General features: G+C 57.7%; 1 protein-coding gene across 3 annotated transcripts in view; it reads left to right on the top strand.

Annotated features, from left to right (window-relative positions):
* The first annotated feature begins 367 nt into the window (after window positions 1–367).
* Window positions 368–7,702, top strand: part of GOLM1 (golgi membrane protein 1) — a 104,353-nt gene continuing 97,018 nt past the window's right edge. Inside the window, exon 1 of one of the 3 annotated variants that reach the window (XM_073670946.1) lies at window positions 368–523. The gene's annotated coding sequence lies outside the window, so the exon portion shown is untranslated. The remainder of the gene's footprint in view (window positions 524–7,702) is intronic. The other 2 variants (XM_073670947.1, XM_073670945.1) reach the window with 2 other exon arrangements.

The raw sequence follows: 7,702 nt of genomic DNA, 5'->3' as shown, positions 1-7,702 counted from the left end.
ATATATATATGTAGTTATAAACATTTTAAACTTTATTTTTAATATATTTTATCTCAAGCTCCACGGCTTAGGGGGCAAGAAACACAACCGAGTTCAATGTGATTTTGGTGTCAGTTTCCTAAAAACTTTCCAGAAAATAACGACTGTGCCCCGACCCCTCTCCTGTACTACCTACTGCCTGTCAGAAGGGGGCGCAGCTGAGTATTACTCTGTGCAGCACTGACTCCGGAGCAGCGCAGACTCCTGCTTTCCTGCCTGTCCGGGCACATATGACGTGGCCGTCCCCTGCCATGGCCTCTCCCTGCCTCGTACCTGAGCTCGCACCTACCGCCCGGCTCCCCGCCCTCCTCCAGCACCATTACTTCCTCTTCCTCCCCTGCCCGCACAGCTCTGGCTGGTTGACTGCTGGTTGCCTGGCAACGAAGTCAGCAGCCGCTGCTGGCGCGGAGTACACGTTTACATTGGTGTTGTCACTGAGGGAGCCGGTGGTGCAGAGAGCTGGGCGCCGAGGACGTCGGCGGAGGTGAGTGCTGCGGACTCTCCTGGCACAAGTGCGGCCATTGGGGGTAATAGGCGGCCTGTGAGAGATACAGAAGCGGCGTAACCCCCTCCTCATTACTGTGTGCCCCCCCCCGTCCTCCTCATTACTGTGTGCCCCCCCCCGTCCTCCTCATTACTGTGTGCCCCCCCCCGTCCTCCTCATTACTGTGTGCCCCCCCCCGTCCTCCCCATTACTGTGTGCCCCCCCCCGTCCTCCCCATTACTGTGTGCCCCCCCCCGTCCTCCTCATTACTGTGTGCCCCCCCCCGTCCTCCTCATTACTGTGTGCCCCCCCCCGTCCTCCTCATTACTGTGTGCCCCCCCCCGTCCTCCCCATTACTGTGTGCCCCCCCCCGTCCTCCTCATTACTGTGTGCCCCCCCCGTCCTCCTCATTACTGTGTGCCCCCCCCGTCCTCCTCATTACTGTGTGCCCCCCCCCGTCCTCCTCATTACTGTGTGCCCCCCCCGTCCTCCTCATTACTGTGTGCCCCCCCGTCCTCCTCATTACTGTGTGCCCCCCCCCGTCCTCCTCATTACTGTGTGCCCCCCCTCCTCCTCCTCATTCCTCCTCCTCCTCATTACTGTGTGCCCCCCTCCTCCTCATTACTGTGTGCCCCCCTCCTCCTCATTACTGTGTGCCCCCCTCCTCCTCATTACTGTGTGCCCCCCTCCTCCTCATTACTGTGTGCCCCCCCGTCCTCCTCATTACTGTGTGCCCCCCCCGTCCTCCTCATTACTGTGTGCCCCCCTCCTCCTCATTACTGTGTGCCCCCCTCCTCCTCATTACTGTGTGCCCCCCTCCTCCTCATTACTGTGTGCCCCCCTCCTCCTCATTACTGTGTGCCCCCCTCCTCCTCATTACTGTGTGCCCCCCCTCCTCCTCCTCATTACTGTGTGCCCCCCCTGTCCTCCTCATTACTGTGTGCCCCCCTCCTCTTCATTACTGTGTGCCCCCCCTCCTCTTCATTACTGTGTGCCCCCCCTCCTCCTCCTCCTCATTACTGTGTGCCCCCCCTGTCCTCCTCATTACTGTGTGCCCCCCCTGTCCTCCTCATTACTGTGTGCCCCCCCCGTCCTCCTCATTACTGTGTGCCCCCCCGTCCTCCTCATTACTGTGTGCCCCCCCGTCCTCCTCATTACTGTGTGCCCCCCCGTCCTCCTCATTACTGTGTGCCCCCCCGTCCTCCTCATTACTGTGTGCCCCCCCCGTCCTCCTCATTACTGTGTGCCCCCCCCCGTCCTCCTCATTACTGTGTGCCCCCCCCGTCCTCCTCATTACTGTGTGCCCCCCCCGTCCTCCTCATTACTGTGTGCCCCCCCCCGTCCTCCTCATTACTGTGTGCCCCCCCGTCCTCCTCATTACTGTGTGCCCCCCCCCCGTCCTCCTCATTACTGTGTGCCCCCCCCGTCCTCCTCATTACTGTGTGCCCCCCCCGTCCTCCTCATTACTGTGTGCCCCCCCCGTCCTCCTCATTACTGTGTGCCCCCCCCGTCCTCCTCATTACTGTGTGCCCCCCCCGTCCTCCTCATTACTGTGTGCCCCCCCCGTCCTCCTCATTACTGTGTGCCCCCCCCGTCCTCCTCATTACTGTGTGCCCCCCCCGTCCTCCTCATTACTGTGTGCCCCCCCGTCCTCCTCATTACTGTGTGCCCCCCCCGTCCTCCTCATTACTGTGTGCCCCCCCCCGTCCTCCTCATTACTGTGTGCCCCCCCCCGTCCTCCTCATTACTGTGTGCCCCCCCCGTCCTCCTCATTACTGTGTGCCCCCCCGTCCTCCTCATTACTGTGTGCCCCCCCCGTCCTCCTCATTACTGTGTGCCCCCCCCGTCCTCCTCATTACTGTGTGCCCCCCCCGTCCTCCTCATTACTGTGTGCCCCCCCCCGTCCTCCTCATTACTGTGTGCCCCCCCCCGTCCTCCTCATTACTGTGTGCCCCCCCGTCCTCCTCATTACTGTGTGCCCCCCCCGTCCTCCTCATTACTGTGTGCCCCCCCGTCCTCCTCATTACTGTGTGCCCCCCCGTCCTCCTCATTACTGTGTGCCCCCCCGTCCTCCTCATTACTGTGTGCCCCCCCGTCCTCCTCATTACTGTGTGCCCCCCCCCGTCCTCCTCATTACTGTGTGCCCCCCCCCGTCCTCCTCATTACTGTGTGCCCCCCCCGTCCTCCTCATTACTGTGTGCCCCCCCGTCCTCCTCATTACTGTGTGCCCCCCCCGTCCTCCTCATTACTGTGTGCCCCCCCCGTCCTCCTCATTACTGTGTGCCCCCCCCGTCCTCCTCATTACTGTGTGCCCCCCCCGTCCTCCTCATTACTGTGTGCCCCCCCCGTCCTCCTCATTACTGTGTGCCCCCCCCGTCCTCCTCATTACTGTGTGCCCCCCCGTCCTCCTCATTACTGTGTGCCCCCCCCGTCCTCCTCATTACTGTGTGCCCCCCCCGTCCTCCTCATTACTGTGTGCCCCCCCGTCCTCCTCATTACTGTGTGCCCCCCCGTCCTCCTCATTACTGTGTGCCCCCCCGTCCTCCTCATTACTGTGTGCCCCCCCGTCCTCCTCATTACTGTGTGCCCCCCCGTCCTCCTCATTACTGTGTGCCCCCCCGTCCTCCTCATTACTGTGTGCCCCCCCGTCCTCCTCATTACTGTGTGCCCCCCCGTCCTCCTCATTACTGTGTGCCCCCCCGTCCTCCTCATTACTGTGTGCCCCCCCGTCCTCCTCATTACTGTGTGCCCCCCCGTCCTCCTCATTACTGTGTGCCCCCCCGTCCTCCTCATTACTGTGTGCCCCCCCGTCCTCCTCATTACTGTGTGCCCCCCCGTCCTCCTCATTACTGTGTGCCCCCCCGTCCTCCTCATTACTGTGTGCCCCCCCGTCCTCCTCATTACTGTGTGCCCCCCCGTCCTCCTCATTACTGTGTGCCCCCCCGTCCTCCTCATTACTGTGTGCCGCCCCCCGTCCTCATTACTGTGTGCCGCCCCCCCGTCCTCCTCATTACTGTGCCGCCCCCCCCGTCCTCCTCATTACTGTGCCGCCCCCCCGTCCTCCTCATTACTGTGCCGCCCCCCCCGTTCTCCTCATTACTGTGCCGCCCCCCCCGTCGTCCTCATTACTGTGCCGCCCCCCCTTCCTCCTCCTCATTACTGTGCCGCCCCCCCTTCCTCCTCCTCATTACTGTGTGCCCCCCCGTCCTCCTCATTACTGTGTGCCCCCCCGTCCTCCTCATTACTGTGTGCCCCCCCGTCCTCCTCATTACTGTGTGCCCCCCCGTCCTCCTCATTACTGTGTGCCCCCCCGTCCTCCTCATTACTGTGTGCCCCCCCGTCCTCCTCATTACTGTGTGCCCCCCCGTCCTCCTCATTACTGTGTGCCCCCCCGTCCTCCTCATTACTGTGTGCCCCCCCGTCCTCCTCATTACTGTGTGCCCCCCCGTCCTCCTCATTACTGTGTGCCCCCCCCGTCCTCCTCATTACTGTGTGCCCCCCCGTCCTCCTCATTACTGTGTGCCCCCCCGTCCTCCTCATTACTGTGTGCCCCCCCGTCCTCCTCATTACTGTGTGCCCCCCCTCCTCCTCCTCATTACTGTGTGCCCCCCCTCCTCCTCCTCATTACTGTGTGCCCCCCCTCCTCCTCCTCATTACTGTGTGCCCCCCCTCCTCCTCCTCATTACTGTGTGCCCCCCCTCCTCCTCCTCATTACTGTGTGCCCCCCCTCCTCCTCCTCATTACTGTGTGCCCCCCCTCCTCCTCCTCATTACTGTGTGCCCCCCCTCCTCCTCCTCATTACTGTGTGCCCCCCCGTCCTCCTCATTACTGTGTGCCCCCCCCGTCCTCCTCATTACTGTGTGCCCCCCCGTCCTCCTCATTACTGTGTGCCCCCCCGTCCTCCTCATTACTGTGTGCCCCCCCGTCCTCCTCATTACTGTGTGCCCCCCCGTCCTCCTCATTACTGTGTGCCCCCCCGTCCTCCTCATTACTGTGTGCCCCCCCCCGTCCTCCTCATTACTGTGTGCCCCCCCCCGTCCTCCTCATTACTGTGTGCCGCCCCCCCGTCCTCCTCATTACTGTGTGCCGCCCCCCCGTCCTCCTCATTACTGTGTGCCGCCCCCCCGTCCTCCTCATTACTGTGTGCCGCCCCCCTTCCTCCTCCTCATTACTGTGTGCCGCCCCCCTTCCTCCTCCTCATTACTGTGTGCCGCCCCCCTTCCTCCTCATTACTGTGTGCCCCCCCGTCCTCCTCATTACTGTGTGCCCCCCCGTCCTCCTCATTACTTTGTTCCCCCCCCGTCCTCCTCCTCATTACTGTGTGCCCCCCCCGTCCTCCTCCTCATTACTGTGTGCCCCCCCCGTCCTCCTCCTCATTACTGTGTGCCCCCCCCGTCCTCCTCCTCATTACTGTGTGCCCCCCCGTCCTCCTCCTCATTACTGTGTGCCCCCCCGTCCTCCTCCTCATTACTGTGTGCCCCCCCCGTCCTCCTCCTCATTACTGTGCCCCCCCTCCTCCTCCTCATTACTGTGTGCCCCCCCTCCTCCTCCTCATTACTGTGTGCCCCCCCTCCTCCTCCTCATTACTGTGTGCCCCCCCTCCTCCTCCTCATTACTGTGTGCCCCCCCTCCTCCTCCTCATTACTGTGTGCCCCCCCTCGTCCTCCTCATTACTGTGTGCCCCCCCGTCCTCCTCATTACTGTGTGCCCCCCCGTCCTCCTCATTACTGTGTGCCCCCCCGTCCTCCTCATTACTGTGTGCCCCCCCCGTCCTCCTCATTACTGTGTGCCCCCCCGTCCTCCTCATTACTGTGTGCCCCCCCCGTCCTCCTCATTACTGTGTGCCCCCCCCGTCCTCCTCATTACTGTGTGCCCCCCCCCGTCCTCCTCATTACTGTGTGCCCCCCCCCGTCCTCCTCATTACTGTGTGCCCCCCCCGTCCTCCTCATTACTGTGTGCCCCCCCCGTCCTCCTCATTACTGTGTGCCCCCCCGTCCTCCTCCTCATTACTGTGTGCCCCCCCCGTCCTCCTCCTCATTACTGTGTGCCCTCCTGTCCTCCTCCTCATTACTGTGTGCCCCCCCCCCGTCCTCCTCCTCATTACTGTGTGCCCCCCCCCCGTCCTCCTCCTCATTACTGTGCCCCCTCCCCCTCTCATACTCTGTGACTCTTATGTGCTGTGCCTGGAAGGGTGGGCTATTGTTCCCTGTTATCAGCCACTTCGGTGGGGGTTGCTGACAATAAGGCTCAGCCATTAGCGGCTCTATATTAGCTGGTGTATGTGTAGGTGTGTCAGGTGCAGGTGATATATAGGGAGCCTCTGCTGGAGCCATATATACAGGTAAGGGTTTGAGTGGTTGTCCCAGTTTACAGCCAGTTAATGTTTAACCAGGATATGTGCTGTCCGCCTGTTATGTCGCTGGTGTTTAGACACTTACATTCTGTTTCCACAATAACACCCTCTGTGCTCCTAATCTGGCCGTGGAAGGATCACGATTTAAAGGGGTTGTGTGGGATTAGAGGAATTGTAAAAAAAAAATTCTCATTGGCTAATTCCCCCGCTGCTTTAGCGGTTCCGCACCTCTGGTGTCAATGGTCTTGGTTTACTTTCTTGATGCAATGACGTGCCGTACATCAATATGACCGCTTTGCCAATCACTGAGGGGTGAGGCTGGCACGTGTAAAACCTGCGTTAAAGATCAGCTGGAGGTTTGCCAGAGGATTGTGGGTTTTTTTGCCGTTCCTTCTGTTGGATTACATTTTTCAAATCTCAGACAACCTCTGTAATGAATGCCTGATACTAGGTCAAAAGTGGCCAGTCTTAGCTCTTATATCCTCGCTGTACCCCTGAATATTCAGTTTTGGGTTTTTATTTTGTATCCACCCTAAGGTGCAAGTGCTATTTATTATTTAGTGCTTAGTTTATGGTATTTACCAGGAGGGGTGGCTCACAGGATTCTCTGGGGGAGTCTTTGGGCTGTTCTACATTTTTAACCTGTTAGCCACACTCCCACAATCCTCGCATCACATGATTCTCCGCTGCCGGTGGTGAGACAGAGCAGTCATATGATGGTAAGTATGCAATACGCACACTTCCGGCCACATTCCGAATAGACGTGAGCTCAATTCACTGCAAACTTTTGTGATAAGCATGGACAACCCCTTTAAGTAGTGATCATCTGATTTTATACCTACTTGGGTACATTGGTATATGTTAGTGGGTGCTACACAGCAACTTGGTCTGGGACATAGGTCGCACAGCCATAGATCACTGCAAGGTACTGCAACAAGCAAGTCAGAAAAAATCCATCTTGTTCTGACTTTTTGCGACTTTGTTGTGTTACCTGCACTTGCATTATGCTGAGATGTGGCAGAGGAATACAGCGAACTTTGGCCACACTACCTCTGTTGCTGCCCAAGACACCATGTTGCCCCAGCCTAAATATTAAATAGTAACTAGGAACAGACATCTGCTGAACTAATGTCAGTAATTATTACATTAAAGGGGTTGTCCAGGCAAAATTAAAATGTTACCAGTGGCTTGGTAAGTTAAAAAAAAAAAAAATAAAAGCCATACTCTCCTACTGGCACTTACTTGGCCGGCTGCTCCGTGGTCCAAGTTTACACCGGAAGATAGTAGTCGCTGTTCAAGCAGCTTCAGGACTGATGTGGCATCTGATTGGCTGAGGTCAATGGCGCGTCATCACTGACGTTATCGATCACGCGCTTCTGAACTCACTTTTATGGGGTTGCGTATGCAAAATTGAAATTATGTTCTCGCATGATGGCAAATATCTGTGTGGTTTTGCTGTAGATTTCACCCTATGCAATGCAAAAGGTCAAATCCATAGAAAAAGTTGACGTGCTGCATATTTAAGATTCCCCCGCTCAGGTTCTGCACATGTCCCCCCGGCAGGTGCAGTGGTGCAGACATGACGTCATCGATGCGGCTCACTTCATAGTAACATAGGTTGAATAAAGACCTAGGTCCATCCAGTTCAACCTTTCTCCCCCCATTGTAGTCCCTACACTACACTTACTGGGACTAGGCCTCACAAATGTATTATCATTTTTATTATTGCTGCACTATTACAATTAAAAATGAACCAGTTTATGATTTTTTAATTCGTTTTATATTTTGTTTTACTCTTGTGATTCTAATAATGGTATTACTAAAAT

Source organism: Phyllobates terribilis, unplaced genomic scaffold, assembly GCF_046119375.1.
Source record: "Phyllobates terribilis strain yellow unplaced genomic scaffold, ASM4611937v1 Scaffold_1__5_contigs__length_1240528914, whole genome shotgun sequence".
Classification (NCBI taxonomy): Eukaryota; Metazoa; Chordata; class Amphibia; order Anura; family Dendrobatidae; genus Phyllobates; species Phyllobates terribilis.
The sequence above is the reverse complement of the archived record's forward strand: the minus strand, read 5'-3'. Positions and strand labels throughout refer to the sequence as shown.